This window comes from Mauremys reevesii, linkage group 1 (genome assembly GCF_016161935.1).
Source record: "Mauremys reevesii isolate NIE-2019 linkage group 1, ASM1616193v1, whole genome shotgun sequence".
Taxonomy (NCBI): domain Eukaryota; kingdom Metazoa; phylum Chordata; order Testudines; family Geoemydidae; genus Mauremys; species Mauremys reevesii.
The window spans coordinates 117,006,022-117,030,112 of record NC_052623.1 but is presented as its reverse complement, the minus strand read 5'-3'; the positions used below and the strand labels follow the sequence as shown (position 1 = coordinate 117,030,112).

General features: G+C 42.6%; 1 protein-coding gene across 3 annotated transcripts in view; it reads right to left on the bottom strand.

Annotated features, from left to right (window-relative positions):
- Positions 1–24,091, bottom strand: part of ST6GAL2 (ST6 beta-galactoside alpha-2,6-sialyltransferase 2) — a 256,017-nt gene that overhangs the window by 167,459 nt on the left and 64,467 nt on the right. The window contains exons 1-2 of one of the 3 annotated variants that reach the window (XM_039535116.1): positions 23,155–23,209; positions 4,328–4,410 (exon numbers count right to left, since the gene is read on the bottom strand). The exons of the other annotated variants lie outside the window; for them this stretch is intronic. The gene's annotated coding sequence lies outside the window, so the exon portion shown is untranslated. Of the gene's footprint in view, positions 1–4,327; positions 4,411–23,154; positions 23,210–24,091 lie in introns of those variants that run through there. 3 annotated transcript variants of the gene reach the window in all.

Genomic DNA, 24,091 nt, shown 5'->3' with positions numbered 1-24,091 from the left:
GAGAAGCGTATATTTGCCTAGGGCCCCACGACACATCCAGAACCTTCCTGTGACCCACTGGTGGATCAGGACCTACCATTTGGGAAACACCAAACTACATAACCATAGGTTCCTAACAGTAATAATGTTTGTTTCAAAATACTGTGGGCCTAATATTAAAAGAAAGTAGTAAAAAAAGAATGTTAGGAATCATTAGGAAAGTGATAAATAATAAGACAGAAAATATCATAATGCCACTATATAAATCCATAGTATCTCCACACCTCAAATACTTCAAGTTCTGGTCACCCCAGCTCAAAAAAGATATCTTAGAATTGTAAAAGATACAGAGAAGGGCAACAAAAATGATTACGGTTATGGGTATGGAACAGCTTCCATATGAAGAGAGATTAAAAAGACTGGCACTTTTCAGCTTGGAAATTAGATGACTAAGGGTGCATATAATACAGGTCTATAAAATTGTGACTGGTGTGGAGAAAGTTAAATGGAACTGTTATTTATTCCTTCTCATAACATAAGAACTAGGGGTCACCAAATGAAATTAATAGGCCAAAGGTTTAAAACAAACAAAAGGAAGTATTTCTTCACACAATGCCCAGTCAACCTGTGGCACTCGTTACCAGAGGATGTTGTGAAGGCCAAAACTATAACAGGGTTCAAAAAAGAACTAGAAAAGTTCATGGAGGATGGGTCTATCAATGGCTATTTGCCAAGGTGGTCAAGGATGCAACCCCATGCTCTAGGTGTCCCTAGCCTATTTGCCAGAAGCTGGGAGTGGATGATAGGGGGTGGATCACTCGATGATTGCCTGTTCTGTTCATTCCCTCTGAAGCTCCTGGCATTGACCACTGTTGGAGGACAGGATAGTGGGCTAGATGGATCATTGGTCTGACCTAATATGGTCGTTCTTATGTAATTATGCCTCCGCCTGTGTGGTGCTTGATCCAAAGCCCATTGAAATCAGTGGGGATCCATTGACTTCACTGGGCTTTGGATAGCACCGTAATCCATTAGAAGTATAGAAGATGCAAACTGCCCTATTCTCCTTTTGTTGGATATATTGAGGAGCTCAGGGTGTGTGGGAAGGTCTGATCTGTGTGGCGCCATGGCACAGCCATGGCCCCTCCCTTCTATACATCGGTCAGTAGACCAGCACTGCAGGGAGCATCAAGAGCTGCTTCCCAGCATACCAGCCCCCAGGCACTGCTGCTTTGGCGCTTCACTGTTTCCCCATTCAAACCACACCATTGCTCCACCACAGTTTTGCACTCTGGTATTCGTAAGACTCCATTGCTACAACCGACTCATCGCTTGACTTCAAAGGTCCATGAGCCTGAGTGGGATAAGCATAGTTTAATAACAAACGTGATCTTTAATTTACGGCACTCTTTAGTTTTTCTCATTTCAGGGGCCAGCATATGGTTGATATTAGGCACAAAAAATGATTTTTTTTTCATAAGAGCACCTGCTCCCTCAGACATACTAAATGGGAAAAGATTTTTCATTTTTAAGTCAAACACTGATTATAAAAACATGACAGGGAAGTGTCTTGATATGGAAAAGCCTGTCATCTTTATTTTTTGTGCTGGCAACAGCAGCCTGCTGTCCCTTCTGAAACGTATAAGCATTTCACTAGTAGACACTGCAGTGAAACATTTCTCTAGTCGAAACATAAGTAGAATGCCAGCAGTGGACTCAGCTAATTGTATTTGTGGCAGATTTTTAAAATAATCAGTTGTCTTCATCTTTATTTATTCCACAGCAACACAACTTATGCATGGCCCTTTCTCTATAGCTCCATCAGTGAAGGAGAAGGACATGTGCTTTGATGGGATAAAAGGTTTCTGGAGTGCTCTTTACTGATAAGTACTTGAACTAAAGCCTTGAAAAGGCCGTATTTCATTCTTTTGAAAGTGATCTTTTTTAAAACTTTCCCCCTTCGGGCCGACTGCAGAGATTTTGTTATTTAGTGCATGAGAGAAAACGTGCCTCATGATCAAACCTGATTTTCTCTTTCAAGAAACAAACAGATGCTCACACCTTGGACTACTGAAAGAGGGGAGATTTTTAAAGTGAGAATAAAGAGCAATGCAAAAAAATTAAAGAGAAATAGATAAGTCAAAAATCATTTTGGAGAAATTAGAGGACCCAAGTGCCAATTTTTATGCATTCATGGGATGGAGTGCAGAGGAGGAACTGAAATAATAAACACTACAATCTCATTTTTGTGCACAGATCTCTGGAGTAAGAAGGTGCTGTTTATCACACAGTTGCTCTTTACACTAGACCTGCATTTTAAGAATGATTTGCTATCTCATACTCAAGATAATATATCTTCATATTATATATAATTGCTATTACATTGCCTAAGTTTTCCATCATAGCTAAAAACAAATCATGTGACATGTTCATAGTGAAATATCTTAGAATCTATTTTGATCTCCCTTTATGGCAGATCCTGAATTTTTATTCTCTCTCTCTCTCTCTTTCTCTCTCTCTCCCCCTCCTCCTTTCCTCCCATGGGAAATTTATGTCTGTTCCTGGCATCTTTCCCCATCCTTCCCAAAAAATGGTCACGGAGATAAAGGATTCATTCTGGTGTTTTTGCACTTCTAGTGTATCTCTTACATCAGTACATTACCTTCTTTCCTAGAAGAGGCCCTACCATATCCTGCACTGACCTCTTGATCTTTGTGTGCTTGAATCATTTATTAGTTATCTTTCCCTCTTGAGTAACCTCCTTTTCATTTTCCACCTATTTTCTCCTGTTCTTTTTTAACAGTGTCTTGACTTCATGCTTCAGTTTTTCCAGTTCCTTTCAGTTGCAGCTGTCTATAGCTCACAGTTGTCGTCGCCATTTACAAGTCTACATTTGGCAACAGTATAATAGTTAATAATTTGCATTACAGTAGCATCCAACAAAGATCAGGTTCCCATTGTGCTAACTGCTATATACACACATACAGTCCCCTGCCCTGAAGAGCTTACAGTCTGAATAGCCAAGAAAAACAAAGGTTGGAGTTGTATGCACAATTATCTTATTTGTGCCAAACAGAGTGTTTTTTAGACTTAGGCCTTGTCTACACTAACTCTGTAAGGCAATCTAAGTTACACTAGTTAAGTTACGTAAGTTACAACATAGCTTCTGCCTCTCCTTGAGGTGGAATACTGAAGTCGCCAGGAGAGTGCTCTGCCATCGATTTAGCATCGATGCTACTACTTTAAGTATGACAAAATTTCAGATAATCCTTTATCTTCTTTATTCTCCTCAGGACCAAACCAAACCTCCAAACTGTTCGGGGTTTGGTTATCATTTCTATAATTACACAAATAACTAGATATTAACATGCTACAGATTCAGTTCAGGAAATGCTTGGTTTCATATGCTTCTGGAAGAATACCAGGAGATATTGGCAAACACAGCATGTCTTAATTCCTAGCAGGGCCGGCTCCAGGCACCAACGCAGCAAGCAGGTGCTTGGTGCGGCCAACAGAAAGGGGCGGCACATACAGCTCTTCGGTGGCAGGTCCCTCAGTCCCTCTCGGAGGGAAGGACCTGCTGCCGAAGAATGAAGCGGCGGAGGTAGAGCTGCCGACGATCACGGCTTTTTTTTTTTTTTTTTGCCGCTTGGGGCGTCAAAAATGCTGGAGCTGGCCGTGATTCCTAGTTCAACTTAAAGTGAAGCAGCTAATCTAGAAAGCCTTCCTCCTCAATTCAAAGGAACACTAAACACAAATATACACACAAGGCCTAGGCTTCAGAAGGAAGAAACTGGGTATGACATCATCAGATCTCAGAGATGAAAAATCTTTGACATTTTCTTACTTAGCTTGTGGCAAGGACAGGCTGAAGTGACTAATAGCAAAAGAGTGTGTGTGTGTGTGGGCGGGGGAGAGAGGGGTAAGGATTTTCTGGTGATAATGGTTTCAGCGCAGCTGAATTTACTATGTGCAATTTATTAACTTTGCTTTTTCTGATATTCTAAGATGATCAGCAGCATTTGACAAGGAAATTGGAGAAAGTTTCTTGAAGCAACAGGAAAAAAATCATTAATCAAAAGGTATTACCATGTTGCTAAAACTGTAGGGATAGAAAGATATTTTTAATTTGAATTTCAGGAAATTATATAAACTTTATTTATCCAAATGTTCTGTCTTTTGAATGCTTTGATGGGCACAATAGAAACTGAATTGAACAATAGAATTGCCAGTGCCAACAAAACAAGCAAAATTAGAAACCTGCATTGTAGTGTTTTCATAAAACCCACAATGGAGTTTGTAAATTCAAATGGATTTTTAACAAAACCTAACATCCATTTTTAATTACCTGTATTATAACTGGCTTTCTGCATGGCTGAAAGACTTTGTTCACTCTGATGGCATTCCTGCAGGCCTGGGCCTGAAGAAAATCTGTCCAATAAAAACAAAGCTGTCACTAGTGGCAAAAGTGGACTCAGCCGTGAACCCTGTGGGGTGACATTCTTCTTTCTCAGGGTGCTAGCCTTTCCCCACAGAAACACAGGCTATTGGAGGTGATGAGGGCCACCGGAAGTGTATGTATTATTTTGTTGTATTATATTAGTGCCCAGAGACCCCAACAGAGATCAGAGCCCCACTATGCAAGGGGCTATATAAATCAGTAAGAGTCCCTGCCCTGAAGAGCTTACAGTCTAAATAAACACCACCAAATGCTGGGAGAAAGGAAGTATTCTTTCCATTTTACAAATGGGGAACTGAGGCACAGAGAGACCACATGACTTACCCAACATCACACATGAAGACTGTGACAGAGTCAGGAACTGAGTCCAGATCTCCTGTGTCCCACTCCAGTGCCTTAGTTTGTTTTGTTTTCTTTTGTCTTTTTTAAAACTTTCTTTGGGCCTACTTGGTCAAGACCTCATGCAGTTTTTCAGGGGGAAATCCCAATGAAACTGTATTTGTAGTCTAAAATGATGAAAATTATCATTGGACGAATGTATAAATTCATTCAAAAACAAAAAGGAGAACAGTGCAAAAAATTTTCATAGACTGGGTAACTGGGACATAATTTTATTTGTTTGGCAATGGTTAATGTGTTATATATAGGCTAGTACGGGTGTGAAGGGAAGTTAAATATTCATGAAATGGATGAAAGAAAGTAAATGGATTTTGGTTCTGAGTAATACAATGAAGGCAGAATCATGATGCATAATGTTGGTAAAGGAATCCAACAGGATCATAAATTGGATAAATAACAGACCATGTTTCAAATTCAAAAAGAGTATATGTAGGGTCACAAGTGGAATATTGCATACAGTTTAGATCACACACTATAGAAAAGGTTATCCAGGGTTTAGAGAAGGAAAGGAGATTGGTTTGTGATATGAAAGGGCTGTTTTGCCGTAGGAGGAAAGGCTCAAGAAATAAAGAACCTATCTATCTAGCTTAGGTATTACTAGCACCCTTCCCTGTAGTATTTCAACAAGTTTATCACATATAAAAGGAGGCAGAAAAAGGGAAGATTTTACTGTAGTTTTCAGATACTTGAAGAGAAATCTATAGTAGGAAATTAAGGGTTCTATTTGCAGTGCTGGGGGGTAATACATAGTCACAAATGAGAGCAGCAGAAGAGAAAATTAAAGCTAAGAGTTTTTTCTCACGAGAATGATGACTGGAAAGTAGTACAGTTTGTGATGCATTTACAGCAAGGATGGATATATGCTTGGAATCCTAAGTGTATGTATGTTTGTTGAGTAGCAAGACACACTTGCCAAAAAGGGAAGGAAGACTGGCTAGAACTTTTTGTTTTATTCCATTCACAATTCCTGTTTGTCTCTCAGAAGGAATCCTAAATTTTACCTTACACAGGAAATCTTTTGGATACACCAAAGTCATGGAGAGCAACCAAGAGTGGATAGTTCTAGATTCTGATGCAGAAGGGATTTAGAGAAAGATGAGACCCTGGAAAAGGCAAAAGAGGGTGATACGGGCTCATTGCCTGGAGAGGGGGAGAGAGTTCTGAAGAGATTACAACAGTCAAGATAATAAGATGATCACTAGTAAAACTCAGGGACTACAATCAATTTAATACATTTTTATTTTTTTCCTTTCCTAGAAAGAGCGAAAGCAACTACCTTAGCTCCTACCCCATTCTGCAAAAACACAGTGCTTTACAGAAAGACATCCTTTGCAGCTATCAGATAGGATGTGCCGTTAGGTATCACAAACAGGACATTCTCTGGAATACCTCCTATCTTCTTTCCTGTTCTACTTTGACACTGATTCCATTTTGTAGTTTCAGAATTCAACTAACAAACAGATGAAAAAAATGTATGATAGAACAAGGACAAGGCAGATGCAGAGCAAAAATAAAATTAAATGGCTGCTATTATATCCTGGAGGAGTAGTAGTAATGAAATAGTTCTAACATCGCTGCCAGTGAACTCCTTACTACAGCTCAGCTTAGACACTCCACTCCTCAGTACTGCTCATGAAGCTTGCAAAATGTATCCCCCATTCATAGAAAAATGAAGGCACACAGCACAAATACTGCTCCACATATAGCATGTATGGAGGCTGCTAATGTAGTTCCCTAAGAGCACAGTAGGGTTGTTAAGGGTTAGCTTAAGTTTTCCATGTCAGTTGTACAGGAATCTAATGACGATGCAGCTAAATTGTGAATCATTTCAAACTCAGTACTAAAAATGGAAAATGACTGCTTCATTTCTGTAAATCAAACTTGAGCTTTATTTCTTTTCTTACCCTCAGGAGCTCATTAGTTGCTATGGAGAGCTTCTACACAAATATAATATTGTATGTACAGAAACATTACTCTAGCTGAGAACTCTAGGACAAATCAAACACGTCACAGGATTCAGAAGGAAATGCTAGCATGATTTGAATGATGACTTTATAGTAAATATGTACATGAGATTTCAAAAATTAAAAATATGAGGTTTACTAAGATTTGATTCACAGATACTAGCTTTCCCTTGCAAGTTAGAGATGTCCTTTATGTTACTGACTGTTCTTTTCATTTATTACAGTTAAGCTAGAACAATGTATCGTGTATGTGAAAATGCGCAAAAGCAGATGCAGAAATTTTGACTTAATCATATTATCAAGTCTGATAACAAAGCAATCAAAATGTTCAGTTGCCTAATGACACATAGCAGGACATGTGTTTATGAACCACTGAGATTGTCACTTTCATAGTATTTCAGATGAAAAAAATAACAAACAGCTATTTAAGTTCTTTATCTTTACCAAAGTTTTCCTCCCAATCTCCAACCTTATTCTTATAAGCCAAGGTTAATTATTATTGCTATATATTCCCAGACTATCCTAGCAGCCAAGTGCTTCACCATATGGAATACTGCATTCCAATCATCTTACGGTAAACCTGTGGGTAATTCAAGTCTGAAACCTCAACAGACCAATTACACTTTTATGCTAAGAATTGCTCATGGTTTAGTGGATAAATCAGTTAACAGCTGGACAAGAGTTCTTTGTACAGTTTTAATCATTTTTATAGTCTCTAATAGCATGGTCAGATTAGTTGTAATGGCTTCACAAGAAACTAATTCCCTCTTTTGGAGAGAAGACACCAATGCTGTTGGATGGCTGAAGAATAGTTAGTTTCAGTAAACTCAGAACACAGGATTTAATGTTTTGCTTAACTAGAAATGTGTAGCAATCAGCTGGCTATATCCTCAAGCCTAAGAAAAGAGGGGATAGAAGTGTGCGCATGTAGGGAAAGATGGTAGCTGCGTCCAAGCACAACCCCCTCCACCCAAAATCAAGTTGTTATATGGACTTTGGAGACATTTCCATTTGTTGTCCTTAAAACTTTCCCCGGCACATACTAAATAAATACAGATAGAACCTACTTCCCAGAAGATTGGTAAGTATCTATCCCGAGGTTTCTGTGTGAAAGTCAACCATTTTGCTCTGCATGGGTACATGTGGTTATTTTCTGTTTTTATTCACATGAGAGTGCATCTTATGAGTTTTGCTGTGCAATTCAGGCTCAAATGAACTCATAATCTCCAAGTAAAATTTAATTCCATCTGGTTTACATGGAGAAACTGAAAAACAGCTTAAGAAAACAGTAATAATGGGTACCTTCACCTACCCACATACAGACTTTTGAGGTGGCAAAATTTGCAGAAGACACAAAACCATTTGACTGAGACAAGACTAGAGAAGAATATGAAGAATTTCAGAGGGCCCTAACAAAGGAAAGTGGACGGGCAGTGTGATGACAGATGAAATTCAATGTTGACAAATACAGGGTAATGAGTACTGATGGGGGTCATGTGAAATTTGAATGATTTTGTGATGGGATGTTCAACCCACATTAGCCCAGAAAGAGATAATGTGGCTTAGAAGGGGTTAAGTAACCTGATAGGCAAGCACTTATTGAAGATGGAGCCCAGCTAGCCAGGAGCAGGCAGGGCTGGAACAAGGTCAGGAAATGAGGGCAGAAGAGGGCTTCAGTGTAGAAGGCTGCAGTCACAGACTTAGACAGGGAAAGAAGGAAACTCAGGGGGAGAGTAGAAGCCCTGGGATCCAGGCCAGGAAGGAAAGGTTCTCCAGAGGAGTGGTGGAGAAAGAAGTCTATAGAGGTATACTAGGAAGTAGCCCAGGGAAATGGCAGCAAGGTTTAGGACAGTGCAAACCTCGGCCATTGATTGAAAGGTTCCGGGCTGGAACCTGGAGTAGCAGGATGGCCTGAGTGCCCCTACCAGCCACTGGGGAAAGTGACATCGCTTTGAATTAAAGGACTGCTGGGAACGATACTCAAAAAGGCTGTCCAGTGAGACTCATCTGCATGAGGCCACACCAGGGGAATTGCTCAACCCTTCTTGGAAATTCCCCCCAGACATGCCTGGACTTGTGCTCCCCAAGCACATGGACTGAGGGTATAAAATAGACGGAGTGGACACATACTGGGCCCGTCTCCTGCCCCCACCTTCGCTGCAAGCAATTAAGACACTGAGAAGAAGACAAGACTCAAACAGAGGAGATTGTTCCTTAAACCTGGGCCAAACCTGTATATTAAGGATTGCAATATCCAGTGGGGTGAGAAAAACTGCTTAATCTAGATCGGGGTCGGCAACCTTTCAGAAGTAGTGTGCCAAGTCTTCATTTATTCACTCTAATTTAAGGTTTCGCGTGCCAGTAATACATTTTAACGTTTTTAGAAGGTCTCTTTCTATAAGTGTATAATATAACTAAACTATTGTTGTATGTAAAGTAAATAAGTATTTTAAAATGTTTAAGAAGCGTCGTTTAAAATTAAATTAAAATGCAGAGCCCCCCGGACCGGTGGCCAGGACCCGGGCAGTGTGAGTGCCACTGAAAATCACCTTGCGTGCCGCCTTCAGCACCTGTGCCATAGGTTGCCTACCCCTGATCTAGATGTTGCCCAGTCTAATAGGGTTGAGAGTTTAGACTGCGTGCTTATATTTACTTTTCTTTTGGTAACCACTCTGATTTTTTGCCTATCACTTAATATCACTTAAAATCTACCTTTTATAGTCAATACATTTATTTAATTGTTTATCTTTACCAGTGAGTTTGTATGAAGTGTGGGGCAAATCTGCTCAGGTTGGCAAAGGCTGGTGTATATCCACTTTCCATTGTTGAAGTGGTGAACCAATTAATAAATTTGCACTGCCCATCTTGAGCAGTGCAAGATGGTATATTCCTGGGGTACAGTGGTGGGAAGTGGAGGGGATTTGGCTGGTGCCTTTCTCTGTGTGAAAGTGGCTCTGGGAGCATTCATGCAATCTAGCTGGGTGTGGGGCTCCACATGCAGGTGTGCTGAGTGATCACAGTTCCTGGAGGGCTAGCAAGGCATTGTGAGAGACAGCCCAGTCTGGGGAGAGTTCAGAGGGCACGGTCCCAGGCTGCACCTCAGGGAGGATCCCGTCACAACAGCACTAATGCAAACCTTTGATTTGTCCTCTGGGGAAATCGACTCAACTTAAACTGATGCCAATAGACTCAAGTAGGCCCTCACAACAGAATAAAGTAAAGGAGTCAATTTTGAATATGTAGGAAAATGAGTCAGAAAAGCCATTATGATGCTCCAAAGCCCTCCAATTTTTTTTATAATTCCATGTATTTTCAGAAGGGATGAATGATTACATTAACCTTGGCTGAGAATGGAAAACTTTGCTGAAAGGCTTGCCAAAAATAACTGAGTTGTAAAAGTATTGCCAAATAATACTTTAAAACCATTTTACATGATGAAGAAGATGGGTATGGCCTGTCGGCCTCATTACTCCAAGAATTACTCTAAAGCCAATTCATATTATGGATAGTGTTAGTCAGTTCAAGAGCACTTTTGGTGCTGTTGAAGAAAGCTACTTTCAGCAATAATTTGTGAATTCCTAAATCTCCACACATATTTGTACAGGGAAAAAATAGAATTACTTACTGACAATTTGGTTGTCTGTCTCTTCTTCTACCCAAAGTAGAAAATTAGTTATTTTTTTAGTTTTATCCAACTACAATACCAAAAACAGGTGACAAAATATATATATACTACACATGAGAAACTATGTTATGATTATTAAGGTTGCAAAGTCTACACTCAAATGTTAGGGCCTTAAAGGTGAGAATGAGCAAGTAGAACTTAATGTGTGAGGCGAGGAAAAGCCAGTGCAGAGATTCAAGGAGGGAAGTAATGCAGTAGCATGGTGGTAGAAGAAGGTCTGACCACTATTTTGCGTAGACTGGAGAGAAGAGTAGGAAGATGCATATATTTTAAGTATCAGGTAACTATAATTAAGCTCTGGTTAATCTTGTGGGGATTGGTCCTCAGATGGTGTAAATCAGAGTATATAAATTGATTTCAATGGACCTATGTTAATTTTACTACCTGAGGATCTCACCTACAAAACTTGAAAATTCTTTTCTTTTAAAGCAGCAAAGAGTCCTGTGGCACCTTATAGACTAACAGACGTATTGGAGCATGAGCTTTCGTGGGTGAATACCCACTTCGTCATATGCAATCTTGTTTGTTTATTTATTATTATAAGGAAGGGTTTCCAACAGTTCATGGTGTTTCTTTGCGACAGCTCAAGATTTGGTTTGGTGGGATTGTTTTTGTTCTGCAACTGTATCCTCAGAGTCAAAAGCCAGACCAGACACAGCTGCCTTTTATGATTCAACACGTGGTGACTGGAGCTGGGTGTTATCTGTCATTGTGGCTACCCGTTTAATAGTGCTAGAGACAAGGCGGGTGAGGTAATATCTTTTTATTGGACTAACTTCTGTTGGTGGAAGGTACAAGATTTTGAGCCACCCAGAGCTATTACCTCACCTACTTTGTCTCTCTCTCATATCCTGGGACCAATGCTACTACTACAACACTTCAAACAATGGTTTAATACTGCTACAGTTACATCGTTACCACTACTGTTTTTTAAGTTGGCACCTCATTAAACTGATGTTGGACTGTCACAGCACTGGTACTGCTCTTTAACTAGATTCACAACCACTACAGTGACTTGAAAATCTGTTAATAAAGCATTCTCTTTTAATGTATCCAACTCTTAGGCGCAAAGTGAATTGGAGGCCACAATATATTTTCAAATCAAACTGCCAGCAATGAATTAAGAATTTCTCCAATTTGAAACATTTGCAATGGTGACTTCCCACAGCCCCCATTGGCCTGGAGTGGCGAACCACAGCCAGTGGGAGCTGCGATTGTCCGAACCTGCGGATGCGGCAGGTAAACAAACCGTCCTGGACTGCCAGGGGCTTTCCCTACACAAGCAGTGGACTAGCTTTGAGAAGCACTGTTCTACAGCATCTTGGTCAGATACCAGTTTTATTTTCCTTTCTGTGTTTTGCTTGTAGGTAACCACCTACAACAGTAGGTTTATCCAGCTCTACGCACCTGCCACACTGCACTGCTCCATCTTTCCTCAGCTGGAGCAATTCAGTGCAAAAGGAACCTGGCTCCATCAGAAAGGGTCCTGAGTTGAACTTGGCTATTCATGAAGGCCTCGTTTCTCATTTAATTTGTTTGCATGTGAGTTTAGTGCTCATGAAAGCTTCTGGTCAAAGTTCTCTGTGTTCCCACAAAAGAGAGGCAGAATGGGCAGCACAAGCCTTCCTGCCTATGTCTGTCTACTAACAACCTATGCTGATATGAACCGGAAACTTAGCAGTGAAATTCTCTGGGCCTGAGTCTGATCTCTGTTACACCTGGTAACAGACTGGACTGGTGTAACTCCACTGAATTCGAGAGAGAGTAAAGGAGACCAGAACCATTTCCTATTACCAATTCCTAACCTGTTACCCCTTGTCTATTTCCTTGTGATTTTGCAAGTTGTGTACACAGATCAAGATATTGTCCAACCAAGAGACTCAGAATACTGTTACTACTCTGATAATGCAGGTGTCCGTGTGAGGGACGCAGTTAGCCGTCTGCTTCAGAACTGAGTCCATCACTTCCTCACTGTGTCTATCCTCTTTTCAGCCCTGTATGTTCCCACTGTTAGCATACATTTATTCTAAAATGTGGCAAACACAAGAGTGCTGCTAAGCATTCTGGGTGCCCTCAGAAAGACACCGATAGTTCTTGATTTTATTTAAGCATCTTTACGTTCTCCTGTAGAGATGGTCCTAAGAGAGGGTCATAACAACGTACATAACCTTGGTACAGAGGGCATCAATACTTCCTGTTTGGAATCTAACATTCTCTTCCACTTGTTATAGAGTAATTATTTTGCATTCTTGTCATATTTCATTATTCTAGTTTTTTCTGGCATACAGCTCTTCTTAAAAAATATTTCAGGGTTAATTGTCTTTGATTGAAGAAGCTTGTTAGAAGCTTTTACTATAGATTTTGTCCTTCTGCCCATGATTCTCTGAACTGATGATCCTAACAAAGCATTGTGAAGTGTGCTGCCATATTCTAACAATGCTAAGTGTGGATATAAGTATTCAAGTTGCTAAGTATTTAATTCACACTATGCCTCCCACAGCTTAAGGGTGATCAGAATCTTATATGATTGCCGAGATTCTTTCACATTCTGTTCCCTGGATATATTGCAGATTCCACATTTGGATACCGTATCTTTAATTACAGCCTTCATGCCTGGCTAGAATCCTATTTGAGTTCTTATATTATGACCAATATTGGATACCTTGAGTTCTATTCTTGTGCTTCTTAGGATGCAATGTAGATTATATTTAACATTTCTGACCTCATACTATGTACTATTGTGACACAATATTTTTATATATGTAGCAACTTCATCTCAATAGTCTCAATAATGTAGTGGTACCTGGATTTTTTTTTGTTAGCTTGCATCTAGAATGAGTCTTTCAACCTCTTGCAAAGTTGGGACATTTTGCATTTCTTGTCAAATTTTGTTTTGGAAATGGGTAGTACTTGAATTACATTTAGTTCAAATTCCCCTTCCTACAGCTTCTTGCTTTCACTGTTTATAGGTACTCTTGAAAGCATGCCTGGTATAAGAAGCTCTTTATTGGGCCAGTATTTCACATTTAATGAGTAGTTTTACAATTTCCTGATCATTTTCTGAAGTCTAGGTGGTACTTTGCAGAAGGGTTCTGTAATATGGCTTCTGAAGGTTTATGGTCTGTATCTGCTCTGACCTATTTCTCTCCATAAACACATGTATGAAACCACTCACAAATAAGAACAATTGCTAGCATCACTTTCCCAGTCTCAGCATAGTTCTTTTGTATTATAGTCAGTCTTTTAGAAGCATGTGCCACTAGGCAAACATGCAGAAGGACAAAATTTGTTGGTAAAGGCTGGATCTTTATTTTTTGGCACCAGTCACATGACGCAAGTTTTACTCCAGTCACATGGCATTGGTCATTATCCACAACTGTGGTGAATACTGTTACATGTCCTAGCCAGTTGACCCACGCTCCTCCAATCTCCCACCCGAGATTGTACACTTTATTAAGACATAGTTTAAAATGTTTAAATGTTTCAAGCTGGTAAGCTACCTCTTAATTTAGTCCATTACAATGACAGAACTGTTGCATTTTAAAATTAAACTGATGGGGTGGGACAGAATATACCCCTGTATTAACACCTTACACACAATTGTAATAATGTTTGTACAAAGTATGCTTTGGCCTCGTAAAATCTGTGTGGCAACATTGTATGTTAAGTTATCAGATTTCCCTGAACATAGGTAGCGAGTTATATGGGACAGTGGTGCCCATGCTCCACCAATAAGCAGGAAGGTGGGCCTGGCTCTACCAATGTTGGGCTTATACTTTCAGAGCTGTCCCACGCACAGGGCCCTGTGCTTTGGGGGCCCCCCGTGCTTGAGGGGGACGTGGGATCCAGGGCGGCCTGGGGGGTTAGTGGGAGACCTGGTGCCAGCAGCAGCGAGCAACCCGGCCACAGTCCGTCCCACTCTGCCTCTTCCCACCCCTGTTCTGCCTCTACCCCCACTCCACCCCTTCCCCAAACCCCAGCCCCTGCTCCGCCCGCTTCCTGCCCTCATTCCAATGCTTCCCCCATGTGCCCGCCCTCGCCCAACCTCTTTCTGGCTTCTGCCCCCTCCCCCAAGCGACGCCGGGAGCTGGCAGGACGGAGCGGAGCAGGGCAGACTGGGGCTGGGTCGCTTGCTGCTGCCGGTGCCCTGGACCCCACGTCCCCCTGAAGTTTGGGCCCCCCCCCAAAGTGCGGGGCCTGGGTTGGTTGCCTCGGTCCAACCTATGGATGGGACAGCTCTGCTTGAACCCGTTCTGGGCACCACTAAAAATTATACAAACCTGATGCCCATGCTCCTGAATGGTGTTAGCAACACATGTCCCAAACCCCAGAGCCCCGCCCACACAATTTGTTAAACAGTTCTGTCCTAAACAAAGGAATGTGTACTTGCCTTAATTTGCATTTAAACAGTAAACAGTCATTGAGCAGGAAGGGAAGACAAAGGAAGTTCAAACAGGTGAAAAAAACAGCAGGGAATCTCCTTCCACATAGACCAAACTTACTCACCCTCTAAGCCACATAGCACAATCTTCAGAAGTTCGAGAGCCAGGGTGCAACTTCTGGGACTCGGGGCTTCAGCCCTGCGGTGGGGTGGTGGGGCTGGGAGCTTCTGACTTGCAGGGAGAGGGGGTTTCAGGGCTTCAGCCCTGCTCCTGCTGAAGCCCCGAGCCCTGGCAGGTGCCTCCTGTGGGCTGAAACCCTAAGCCCCCGCTCCCCAGTCTGCTAGGTAGAGAATGGTGGGGAAGGGTGTGGAGAGCTTTGCAAGCCGCACTTTAACTGTAAAAGAGCCACATGTGGCTCATGAACCATGGTTTGGTCACCCCTGACATAGACTCTGTCTCCTAGGTCTCAGCTGGAGAGGTTTTTCAAGAGGAGGAATGAAACTATAAGGAAGGAGGGACAAACAGACCCCTTTCTCCCTGCCCATAACATTCACTGCATCTGAAGAACCAAAGGAAGCATCTATTGGACTCTGTGAGAGTAGTTCTGTCCTAAAGAGTTTGGTCAGTAAGACTGCTGAAAGCATGTGCTGAGAAAACTTGGCTTTGAATCTAATATAGTTTGTTAAGTTAGGCACCAGTAAGCATTTTATCTTTATTTTTCATATAACCATTTCTGAGTTTTATGCCTCATTACTTATACTCACTTAAAATCTCTCTTAACAAACTTGGTTTACTGTTTTTGTCTAATCCAGTGTGTTCAAGTTGAAGTGTCTGGGTGACTTTATTTGGGGTAACAAGTTGTGTGTATATTTTTCCCTTAAAGGAATAACGGACCCTATATAAATCTGAATTCTCCAGGAGAGGGTTGGGCAGTACAGGACATACATTTCTGGGGGGAAATCTGGGACTGGGAGTGTGTTGGGGTCACCCTGAAGCATAACCCAGGCTGGCAAGAGCCAAGATGTGGCTGGCTGGCTAGCTGGCTGCAGCACAAAGAGACATAGCTGGGAATGACTTAATGCTGGAGGCTGTTTGTGAGCAGTCCAGACTGAAGGCTACAGCAGCAGGGCATTGTAGAGGACACCCCAGGTTACAAGGCAGAGGTGACACAGCTACTCATTACTCTGAATAGTACCCTGGTGTGTTTGAAGGGGAAACTTTCTTAACTTTAGTAACATAATTTTATTTATTCACTGCCCTTGGTAACTGTATTTATAGGCCGTCTCATTCACTGTCCTTTCCCAGTAAAGCCACTCAGCCTCTCTTTCATGCAATTCCCTCTAATACAAGTACAGGGTACCCTCAGAGCACCATATAGGCCATGCTCCAGGAAAGATTTATGCGTCTACCTAACTTCAAGCATGTGACTAGCCCCATTAACTTTAAATTAGATATGTGCATCAATCTTTGCGGGGTCAGAGCCTAAATTAATAACATTTATAACCTTTTATTGCGGCTGTGATTGTCACAAAAGTCACAAGAGCTAGACTGTGCCATTGTAAGGGAGGATGTGTGGCCCTACCACCCCGAGAGGAACATGGAAGCCATTCTGCCTCAGAGTCAGCTCTTCAGGGCTCTTCATGGGTTGGGGGTGGGGGAATGGGATGAGGGGAATGTGGCAGAATTCTCGAGGGTAATAATGACATATGACCTGAAGCACTGCCTTTCTGACAAGCTGCTCCTGCAGGGGAGTTACTCAGTAGCAGTCCTTACACTTCTGTGATAGTCCAGGCAGCCTTGTGCAAAGGTGCAGGGAACTCTTTAATTCCTCCACCCTCCCCAACCCCTACCCGCTACATGGATTCTTTAGGCCTGGTCTACACACAACTACTGCACCAGTTTAAATCGGTTTCTAAAGCAACCTTCAGACTATGCCACAATGTAGCCCGTACTGACTATATAATACATATGCCATAATAAGAAGCTGATATTGCAACTTAATGCATAAGAAATCTTCAAAAGCTCCTGTTAATATATATAAACTTTCACGCTCATGCCTCACATTCATTTGAAAGGTTTTAATTAACTTTAGCTGTAATTCCCGCAGAGCTGTGTACCACTTGAATGTTGTATATTTTTGAAGAGTGCATTCAATATACAATAACAAATGGGTAGGAAGTTCTAGTGGTAAAATGTACTTGGATAGATACAATAGACAGGTACTGGAAAGACAGGTACTATGATGATTGCGAGATTTTAAATAGCAGGTATCAAACTAGTGTGACCATTTTGCAGCAGGATATTTTAAAGCATTCCATACCACAGTTTTAGAAGGCAGACTTCTATTCCAGATTTGGGAAGATGATTCTTTGTATTGTAGATTGATTTGCTTATGAAATTATATCCAAATTGGTACATTTAACCTCTATTTTCTCTGCCTAATTGACTCAAACCACAGATTTATTCTGCTGCTGCACAATAATAATAAAAAATATATACTCTATACTAGAAACAAACATCTAAATCCAAGGAACCTTAACAAGAAACCAGGAAATGGCTTAATGCAGATTTTGGTAAATCAACCCAGCTGCTAGTCATGAGTACCAAATTGTTTATATTCCCAAGTTCAATGAAAAGGGAAATAAATCTTTCAGTAGAAGACAACTTGTAGCTCACGCAACATTAGGCATATTCAGAGTAAATGTAATTTGACACAGCTACTTCCTGTTGGCACAGACCAGTGTGAAACCTGTCCATCATATTAATAATCAAAGGAAATTCAGATAGGTTCAGAGCAATTTAGGCTTGAAAGTTACTCACAGCAACAAAGCCTCTATGAGTCAGCCAGATGTTCCAGAATGAATTATTCAAAAAAGGCTTTTCAGGTTAATTCTGTGAAATTAGTTTTCCTATTTTGTACAAAACAACAAGGCGTAGAGTATGTGATGATAAAAAACAAACCTTCTGTCCCTAATATACCCATCCTGGATGGAAATAACCTTGTCTCTTCAGGAAAGGGCATAATGTGCAGCAGGCTGGACTATGGTGTTATTATAGGTTACAAATATTTCTTCAGAATGCTATCAGGTACAACAACATGTTTAAAATATTGATGACCCCCGAGAAATGCAGTCCAACCACTTCTATTTAAATGGCCAATAAAATGTGACCTAGTCCATCAAGAACCTCATTTATGGTACATTTAACGGACTCTAATCCATTCATGTTGCAAATAACATAAGGATTTGAGAGCAGAGACTGCATTTGACGCTGGGCCTTATAATCCTTATTTTGAAAGATTTTTACAAACAGTCCCTAATGTAGAGTGGGATTGAGGATTAAAGGTTCACAATGGTAGATGGATTAACCTGAGATATAAAATACACATTAGGCTGCACTTGGCTGATTTTCCTCCAAAAGCATTTGATTATTTCAGATTCTCATGTCCTTGATAAATTTTCTAGCCTTCAAGGTGCTGGATTAGTGTCTTTGATGCAGAAAATGAATTTTGCCGGGGAAATAGCAGGCATTACCTGATTTAAAATATGTAGAAAATGATGTACGTTCTCAATTTTAAAATGTTTAATTGTTCTCACCATCACATTTCACAATAAATCCAGCACTGGAACTGACTGAGGACAAATCAGAGAGTATTAAAATGTCATCTGAACCAATCATTGGAATGAAATACAGACATTGTAAAAAGTCCGTGGGCAATAGTCTCCCCTGTCCTTCCACAAGGAGAGAAAAGCCAAAGCCATCGAAATTGGGGAATTGAAAAGGGAGATGTACCAGCTGCATTTCATGCTTCTGCCCTGGTGTCCTACAGAAACTCCTCCTCCAGAGCCGTGTCGGGTGGGTCTCCACAGATTATGAGGGGCAGGAGAAGAGGCTAGAGGAGGGATATGTAACATTAACAGCCATAAACCTCCTTTTGCAATTGTATTGGTAAATTTGAGGCATCATCAGCCAATAGTGACCAGGGTCGAAGTATCATGCTGCCAGAGAAAGAAGGTAATTGGTGGGGAGAACAACAGGACAGCCATACACAGGTACTAAGAGTCTATGTTTTGGAAAAGGACCACTCAGTACAACAGAAAAATAGGCCTGTTCAGAGGACTGCAGGCTGGGAACTTTCTGCTTTGTTTTGCTGCATCACAACACATTACTGTGCAGGGTGGAGGGGAGGGAGAACTGCCATTAACTAAACAGGAAGTGAGGGAGGAGTGAGGCATAGCTCCATCCCATAATACTCTGGGTAATCCAGCTAACCTTATCAGGGCCACTTACCTACACTATGGATATCAGGACATCTGCTAAATCAGGGGGCTAAAATCCCACCTCAGGGATGGACAGATGATCTGGAAACTCATGAGTTGTTATATGTGTGATAGAACAGTTGTATATGGTTTTGAGTCTGAGTACATAAAATGTTTGTATAACTGAATGAGAGGGTACATAATCACCTCTTTGCTTTCTTTCACATGGTCCTTGTATTTATTATAACCTTTCTGAGCTAACCTGCAAAGCTCCTACCCAGTCCACATTTAAATTTGCATTACAGGTTTTGTCTACACTGAAGGTGTAATTTCCAGCTTCAGTAGACATACCTGTGCTAGTTCTGATGGAGCTCTTGCACTAAAAATAGCAGTGTAGCTGCAGTGGCGCAAATGGCTGGGGGGCTAGCCATCTTGCGTATGATCCTGTTTGAAACTCTAGGTATGTACTTGGATGGCAAGCTAGTCCTGCCACTCCTGTCACCATGGCTATGCTGCTATGTTCAGCATGCTAGCGCACATCGAGCTAGTGTGGGTATGTCTACCCGAGCTAGAACTTACACCTCCAGCCCCTGTGTAGACACATCCATAGACCTACTTCTGCTATGCTAACTACTGACTTTTATTTAAATAAAAATCCCTATTTCTTGTTCCCCTTCCCTTAGCCTGTCTGTCTGCTCTTGGAATGTGATCTGCTCAGGGCAGAGTCCATCTATTCTTGAGGGGCTGGAAAGCCTTGAGCATGCTGTGGGGGATGCTATAATAAACAGCAATAATATCAGGGCATTTTCTGTGCCATTTGAGGATAGAACAAACATTGAAAATGCAGGAAGAGGACTGGGAAAAGAACTTGAGGGGACTGATAAACAGCAAGTCAGAATCGCTAGCAGAGCATCCCTTCATTTGCTTTCAGAGGAAATAAAGCATCCAAAGTTTGTGTCTAGCAGGAGGAGTCTAAACAGAGAGACTGCTGTCAAGGGGACTGAGGATACTCGTAGGAAGCTGGAACTGACTCAAAGGGGGTTGTATTGAATCCTGATTTGGATTCATGGAATTAAGAATTGGTCCTTTTGTAAAATTCAAATGGGAGTTGAAAATGTATACGTGTCAACCCAGGAAGATGATTAAATTGGAACAAAAGCTGGGGTATTCAAAAGCAAAAGGATTACAAATATTCTAAAGTCAAACCACAGCAGCAACTGCTTAACTGTTCTTACTTCCAAGTATTTTACAATGTATTGTGCTGAATTCCTTGTGTAGATATTTGCTTTTAATTAACAAAAGGTACAATTTGGGGCTGATCCTCATCTGGTCCAAACTAGCATAGCTCTGTTGGCTACAGTGAAGCTGTGCTGATTTACCCAAGATGAAGATCTGGCCCTATATGTATGCGCCCATATGCTCAATTCCACCACTAGCAGAAATAGGTTGTGATTCAAATATTCTAACTTTAAAATCCTATTAACTTTACTTCTGCCTTTGTTATCTTTCAATTACCCGATAAAACTTTAAGATGGAGTCTGAGATTAATTCAGTGGAAATGTAACACAGCAGTTAAACAGATAATAAGGAGCACAGAGGGTAGCTACATATTGATTCAAGGGAAAGGCCATAATCTTCGTACAGTATCTTCACAATAGCCTAGCCAGAGATGTAAACTCACAGCTGAGAATTGCCCCTGGTCTCAAATCTCTATAAACTGCAGAGCACACAATGGAAATTTGCAAATGAAAGAGCAACAGAGAAAAGAAAAGAAATCCTTAAGTCCTTCAAAGAAGAGAGTTACTTTTATCTTCAGAAGACCCCTCCCCCGCCACCCCTCTAAGCAACAAAGAGCTTTCTCTGCAGCCTTTCAGCTCCTTTACAAAAGAAGGAGATACCAAGAAGTCTATTTTGCTAACTCTGTTGAAATGTTGGTAAGAGGGTCTTTAGTACTGGACTCTAGTCATCTTCTGTGGGTTATGGTTAGAAAAGATTAATATCCCTGACTCCACTTGATATTGTTACATGTTCCCCATTTTAAAAAAATCACATACAACCAAAAATATGACCATTACTAAAGCACACAGATTGAGAGGTTGCAGGCTGGGGTAGACCTGACAAATGAGAATGACTCTTATTGGGCATCATTACTGCTGCACCTTGAAAGTTTTTTGATCACATGACCAACTTCTTGCTGTGAAACAGTTCCTTCTGTTGAGGTCTGTTCAGCCACAGAAATGTGTCTGCCAGAAGAAGCCTGGAACAGGTGTTTACATCCCATAGGCACTTTTGAAAAATCTCAATATAGTTCTTTACCAGCGTTCCGGTATGTCATACCTTTTGTTATATGATGTCAGAAGTAAATTGTAGTGTAGGCCAAAATGAAAATAAGTCTACACATCCCCTGGGATAGCTTTGAAAACCTCAACCCTCATCCCTATTTCCTGGTACTGGCCACGTGACATGGCTCAAGGCCGGCTTTAGCAAGTGCGGGGCCCAATTCCTAGGGGTGGGGGGACGGGGCTTGTACTCACTGGGTGGCGCTCCCAGTCTTCGGCAGCACTTCGGATTGCCGGCCGGGAGAGTGGGGCCGCTGGGCTTGCTGCACTCCAGCCGGGGTCGTGGGGCCGTGGGGCTGCTGCGCTCTGGCCAGCACTCTGGCCAGGGGAGCGGGGCCACCGAAGACCCCAGTGGAGCTGACCACCCCCGGGGTGAGTAAAAAAAATTAAAAAGGCGCCTAAGGTGCGGGGCCCGATTCCGGGGAATCGGGCTAATTTGCCTAAAGCTGGCCCTGCATGGCTCAAGGTTATGCCAAGTTAATAGTCCTGTCACAGGATAGGAGTCAGTAGCCACTGATTCAAGTAGCTATTGTTAGACAGTGCCAGGTTTACAATGGCTCCAGTGGCTCCATGGAGCCGGGCCCATGCTCAGAAGGGGCCCTGGCCTGCTCCACTTGCACTGCGTCCCGAGACCCCGCTGGCTGCCCTGCCCACCACTTGCTCCTCTCGTCCTACCTGCAGGCTGGCCGAGGGCTCCTCTCCACCTCTTGTCCCCAACCCCTGTTCCTCTCAGCCCCCTGGCCAGACCCTAGGGCACCTCCCGCTCTGGGCAGTCTCTGCTTCCTACCACATGTGGGGCCCCACCTGTCTCCCCGAAGCTGAGCCGCCTGGGACTGGTGCAGAAGCCTGGCCAGTCTCAGCCAAGTGGCGGGAGGAGACAGTGTGGAGGGCATAGCTGGGCCCCTCCAGGCAAGTGCGTCTTGAGGGACCCCGTCCGATGCAGGTCCTGGCCTGGCTCATCGCACCACACCCAAGGGGATGGAGCAATTCCCAGCCCTGGGACCAACCCTGGCTGCGCTGCTTGTTCAGCCTGGCAGACACAGTCGCCTCCCAGCAGGGCCACTGAGTGGGGCTGGGAGGCAGGGCTTGGGGGGAGTGGGTCTGTGGGGAGTGGCGGAGCGGGTGCTGGGCTGTGAAGGGGCGGGGAGGATCTGTGTGTGTTGGAGCACTAGGGAATGGGGGCTCTGTGTGGGCAGTGCTGGGCAGTGGTGGGGCTGTGGGCAGGGGTGGTGTTGTGCAGGGTGCTTTGCATTTGTGGTTGGGTCTGGGGGGCGCTGGGCATAGTGGGTCCAGGAAAGGCTCTGGCCATAGGGAGTCTGGGGTGTTGGGTGGGGAGGACTGTGGCATGGCATGGGCCTACCCCTGAGGGGATATGCTGGCAGCACAAGGCCGGGCAGGCCATTGTGCATCTGGAAACTGACGGTTTATAAATAGTGCCTTTGCACTGGGTGGAGCAGGGCTTCCCCTGCCATGCCCCATTGCCTCTGGCTGGCCCCTCGCTCTGGGGACTGACCTTCCCACACCATGCACCATTGCCTCCATGGGGGCCCACAAATATGTTTGGCGCCGGGCCCACAAAAGGTTAATCTGGCTCTGTTGTTAGAGACCCCGGTTTTTCACAAATGTGAAATAACACGAAATAAAATGAAAATCAGTGTACAAAAAGAAATAAAATGGAACACTTAAACCTCAGCCATCAGCTCCTGTCCCACAGGCCTTGGCCTAGCTCCTCACTCCAGGCAGTGTGAGCTGGTGCCGGGGTCATAATGCCACTCACATTTGGCCTGGTCACCCCCACAGTCTGAACAGGGGGCCAGCTGGGCTGAATTTGAGTGAGTGGTGCTAATACCTCCCAGACCAGGTCCTAATGCCTCCACAGGACAGGAGCTACTGCTGTGGGGTGAATGCAGAGCAGGCTTATTCTGTAATCTGCCCCCCACCTCAGGCCTCCCGGGGGCGGGACCTGGACATCCCACATGGATAAAATGAAATAAAACTCATTTCCACAAAAATAAAACAAAAAATTATAAAAAATAAAAAGACTTTCACAAGGCTCTAGACACTATTGCACCTGTTCCTATTGAAGGACACAGCAGCCTTTCAATTGATTTCAGTGGGAGCAGCGTTGGACCCTGCATCATGCATTATCAGCTCTTTCATTTGATAACTTAACAAGGCAGGGTCACTATTATTTATGTGCAGACCATATTCATTAGTCAGTTTCATTCATGATAAGGATGAATTCATTAGTTTCTGATGCTGATTCAGATTCATAACTGTTAGTTATAATTAACTGCTAACGAAGGCTATTAGTGCCTTGTTGGCACTTTTCCCTTTCCCATAAAATGCTAACAAGTTCTAGCACAGGAAAAGGGGGCTTCTCATCTTATGGAGAAATTGACTCACATTAACAAATGAGCCTAAATGGTGCAATTAGCCTCCTAGAGCACAGACTCCTATGAAAAGAGAATGTCATCTCTCTGCCAGGAAACCTGACACACTAGAAAGAGCTGTTTTATTTTTTCAGGATTGTCTGTTGACAGTCTAGAGAATCCACCTCCTAAAAGTTTTTTCCTCCTACTTACCCACAAAAAGGTGTTTCTAGGAGTGTATACAGGCAGACAT